Here is a 5,099-nt window from a genome sequence, read left to right as displayed (position 1 = left end):
GCCGATAAAAAAATTGCTTATTTCTTACTTCTTCGTACCCTACAACATATTGAAATTTCAAGAAAATTGGAGGCGGACACCTTGTAAGGGTTCCTTGTAAGAAAAAAATAAAGGTTTATCCCATGAAATGATATGTCGTGCTTTGAAGTTAAATTCACATCTCGTTGTTTATTTATATGGAAATTAAATTATATGGAAACTGTCCTTATTTTGTTAGTTAAATTAGGAGTCTACACTTGATTAATTTTTCTTCGAAATGGTGTTTATTTATCAATTTTAACGTCTTTGTACTGTGTTTCTCTTTTTAGTAAAAAAACAAATAACAAAACGGATAAAAGTAAAATTCAAAAATTGAATCAACCCTCAAAATTTCTAAAACAAAAGAAAAGATCAAGGAAAGATAAAAGTGCTAGGGCAGAAAAAGACAGAATAAAAAAAAATGAAAATTCCATTGAACATACTAAAGCTCAAAAATATATGTCTCGATTTATTTTACTTATGAAAGTTATACAAATCAGTAAATTTAGTGCATTTCAAAGAATTTGTTTAACAGAAATTATGTATTTAGTAGGGTTTCTAAGATTGGAAGCGATTTGAAAGGATTTTTTTACTTCACCCTGAATACTTATTATTTTCCTGCTGCATTATTTTGATTTTTTGGAATTCTTTTTAATTTCCATTTCATTGATCCTGACAGGATCAATTGAGAAAATGATGACACGATTTAAAATATTTTAAATTATTTTTTAAATTTCTTGGCATTTTTTAGATCTTAAGAAAATTGTAAAAGATTTGAAAGGATTTAAAATATTTTAGGTTATTTTAGAAGATTACAAAAAAGTTAATAATGAATTCTAGTAATTTAATGGAATTAAAATTTTTTTAATATTTAAGGGCATTGTAAAAGATTCGCAGACACTTTTATGAGTTACGAAAAGTTTCAAGGGATTTCAAGATATATCAAAGGATTTAAAATATTTCAGGTAATTTTAAAAAATTCCTAAAACTTTTGAAATTTATTTTAAGAGTTTATAGGAATTTCAAAGAGTTTGAATTATTTTAGGGCATTTTAAGAGATTCCATTGAATTTTCAAACGATTTCAAATATAATTAAAAATTTATTCATAATTTCATATAATATATAATAAAAATAAAATAAAAATGTCTTTTATTTTTATATCTAGTACCTATATAATTTCTACTATACTAATCCTTATCTGTAAAAATTAATAGGTCAGACTACTCAGCGGCGCCACTAATGGAAAACAAAATGTCATATAATGCATATTTTTTGCTATTTTTTACAACAAAACAAGAAAATTTTTGCTCTATTAGTTTTCAAGAAAACAGGGCGGCGCTAGCTTGCCGGCAACTCAGCGTCGGCCTATACAAAAATCAATAAATTAATCAAAATGACCAGGTTAGATTTTTTGCTATTTTTTGCTTCACAATGAGCTGTAAATCGCTTTTGTAAAGTCAACCTTTATTTTTAAAAACTACCACCTGTAATGAAAAAAAGTATATAAAAAAAGTATTGAAAAAATGCCTAGGCTAGATTTTGTTGCTATTTCTTTTCTTTAATTGTGATATTAAACACTTTTGTAAAATCAACCCTTATTGTAAACCATGAACACGATTTTTCTAAAGCATAACTAAGGAGAAAAATTATTGTTCACTCCTAATCATTACTCGACCCTATTCGTTACAAAAATAACCGCCGCAATGTATATAATTTTCTAGTCTATGTGTGTATATTCAAAAAATATAATTTACCTTTTTCGATGCACCTTTTAATACTTTTAATTAACTTCCAGTGCGAAAATGAGGTCTATCAAACTAACACCTATACAAACGAAATTCCCAAATTTATTTGTATCAGTATTTAGAGCTTTTTTGGAATCTTGAACGCAACAACAACCAATTCCAAAAACTACCCCTACTAAAAATCCCTATTTAAAAACTCAAATTGTGAAAAAAAAACAACACCAGATTTTGGGCTTATTTTGGGCTTCCCAATGCACGCACAAATCCAAAACCTACCCCATTTTTAAAAAACCACCCCCTTGCGAAAAATTAAATCTAAAAAGATAAAATGCACCAAAAAGATTATTTCAAAAAGATTATTTTTTGACAAAGTTATATCTACGTGGTAGAAAGGGGTTGATTTTAGACGTGAAGGCTTGTAGCCAAAAAATTAAAGTCAGTATTTTCGAGAAGCCCAAAAATCAGATACTCCATTGGCACTGGAAAATTCTCAAAAGGATTATTTTTTTACAATTTCATATCTACGTGGTCGAGAGGGGTTGATTTTAGACGTTAAGGGTTAGGGCCAAAAAATCGAAAAAGGTATTTTTGAGGAGCCTAAAATTCAAAGGCTCCATTGTCACTGAAAAATTATAAAAAAGATTATTTTTTGACGAAGTTTTATCTACGTGGTAGAGAGGGGTTGATTTTAGACGTTGAGGGCTGAAGAAAAAAATCGGAAAGAGTGTTTTTGAGGAGCCCAAAATTCAAAGACTCCATTGACACTGAAAAATTCTCAACAAGATTATTTTTTTACAATTTCATATCTATGTGGCAGAGAGGGGTTGATTTTAGAAGTTGAGGTTTGGAGCCAAAAAATTGAAGTCGGTATTTTCTAGGAGCTCAAAAATCAGATATTCCATTGACGCTAGAAAATTCTTAAAATGATTATTTTTTTACGAATTCATATCTACGTGGTAGAGAGGGGTTGATTTTACACGTCAAGGGTTGGAGCAAAATGTCGTAAATGGTAAATATAGGAGCGCAAAAATCAGATATTCCATTGACACTAGAAAATTCTCAAAAGGATGATTTTTTTACAATTGCATATCTACGTGGTAGAGAGGGGTTAATTTTAGGCGTTAAGAGTTGGAGCCAAAAATCGAAAAGGGTATTTTGAGGAGCCTAAAATTCAGAGACTCGATTGACACTGGAAAATTCTAAAGAAATTATTTTTTGACAAAATAAAAAAATTTATAGAATTTTTTGGCTCCAACCCTTAACGTCTAAAATCAATACCACTCTCTACCACGTTGATATAACTTTGTCAAAAAATAATCCTTTGAGAATTTTCCAGTGTGAACAAGGTCTTTGATTTTTGGGCTCCTCCAAAATCCCTACTCCAATTTTTTGGCTCCCACCCTTAACGCATAAAATCAACCCCTCTCTACCACGTAGATATGAAATTGTACAAAAATAATCCTTTTGACAATTTTCAAGTGTCAATGGAGTATCTGATTTTTGGGCTCCTCAAAAATACTGACTCCAGTTTTTTTGCTCCAACTCTTAACGTCTAAAATCAACCCCTCTCTATGACATAGATATAAAATTGTAAAAAAATAATCTTCTTGAGAATTTTTCAGTGTCAATGGAGTCTCTAATTTTTGGGCTCTTTAAAATTGTCAATATCGAGGTTTAAACTTTTATTATTAGGTTGGTATGTTTGTGAATAGCATTTTGTCTTTTGCAGATTTTATTTTTCACAAGGGGGTGATTTTTTGAATATGGGGTAGGTTTTGGATTTTTTCGTGTATTCGGAAGCCCAAAATAAGCCCAAAATCTGGTGTTTTTTGTTTTTTCCGAATTTAAGTTTTTAAATAGAGGGTATTTGCTTTTTAGCAGGGGTGGTTTTTAGAAATTTGTTGTTGTTGCGTTCAAGATTCCAAAAAAGCTCTACATTGTGATAACAAAAAAATTGGGATTTTCCTTTGTAGAGGTGCTAGCTTGATATACCTCATTTTCGCGCTGGAAGTTAATTAAAAGCATTAAAAGGTGCATCGAAAAAGGTAAATTATATATTTTGAATATACACACATAGACTAGAAAATGATATACATTTTGGCGGTTATTTTTGTAACAAATAGGGGTGAGAAATAATTACTCTTAAAAGTACCATGTTACTGTTTTATAAATAAGTTCCATCTATGTAGATATCGACTTTTTTCAATACGTGTTTTTATTTTTATACGGGGGTTGTTTTTGTAACGATTAGTCATATTTTCAATACTTTTTTAAATACTTTTTTTCATAAAGGGGGTCGTTTTCTTAAATAAGGGTTGATTTTACAAAATTGTTTAATATCGCATTTGAAAGCGAAAAAATAGCAACAAAATATAGCCTAGTCATTTTTTCAATACTTTTTTAAATATTTTTTTTCATTACAGGGGATAGTTTTTCAAATTAGGGTTGGCTTCACAAAAGCAATTCATAGCTCATTGTAAAGCAAAAAAATAGCAAAAAATGTAGCATAGTCATTTTGTTTAATTTATTGATTTTTGAATGGTTTTTGTAGAGGGCGCCGCTGAGTTGCCGGCAAGTTAGCGCCTCCCTGTTTTCTCGAAAACTAATAGAGCAAGACAATTTTATTTGGTAAAAAATAGCAAAAAAATATGCATTATATGATATTTTGTTTTTCGTTAGTGGCACCGATGAGTTTTCTACCCTAAAATTAATTTGCGTTCTTTCACTTTATTCAGGAACAATTCTAGTTACAAGAAAGATTTATAAAATTCTCTTGGGTTTACTTTAAATGTGCGCTTCACGAACGCAACGTTTTGCTCTCTCCAAGTCGAAATAAATTGTCGGTCATTGCAATCGATTTATTTCTGCAGAGGTAAACCGATTCACACGATCGAACATAGAATCTGTTCTTGATAATAAGTACAATTAAATTTCTAAATTAAAACTTAAAATAATTAATATTTTTGCTTGAAATTGTTATAAAATTTTGATATAATTTTTTTACATAGTCAGCAAACAATCGTTTTAAAAAAGTGCAGAAGTAATTTTGACCGCGAGTGACCGTCGAGTTATGTTTTTTAATGAGTCGTTGGAAACTATTCTAACACATATATAAAAATTGGCTGCTACTTCTTGCAACTTTGTTCTTGATTCGCATTTTTCTTCGGCGGCCGCAGCGCGGGCGCACCGTGGGACAAAATCACGAAAAGCTGGCCAGAAGTATAAAATGTTTATAAAATGGGCCGAGTTTCGTTACTCACGGGTTCTTGGGGTAGCTGACATAAACGTGGGGGGAATAATATTTCACGAGAACAATATTGTAAAAATTTCAGTAT

This window comes from Belonocnema kinseyi, chromosome 9 (genome assembly GCF_010883055.1).
Source record: "Belonocnema kinseyi isolate 2016_QV_RU_SX_M_011 chromosome 9, B_treatae_v1, whole genome shotgun sequence".
Taxonomy (NCBI): domain Eukaryota; kingdom Metazoa; phylum Arthropoda; class Insecta; order Hymenoptera; family Cynipidae; genus Belonocnema; species Belonocnema kinseyi.
Note: the sequence above shows the minus strand (reverse complement) of the source record.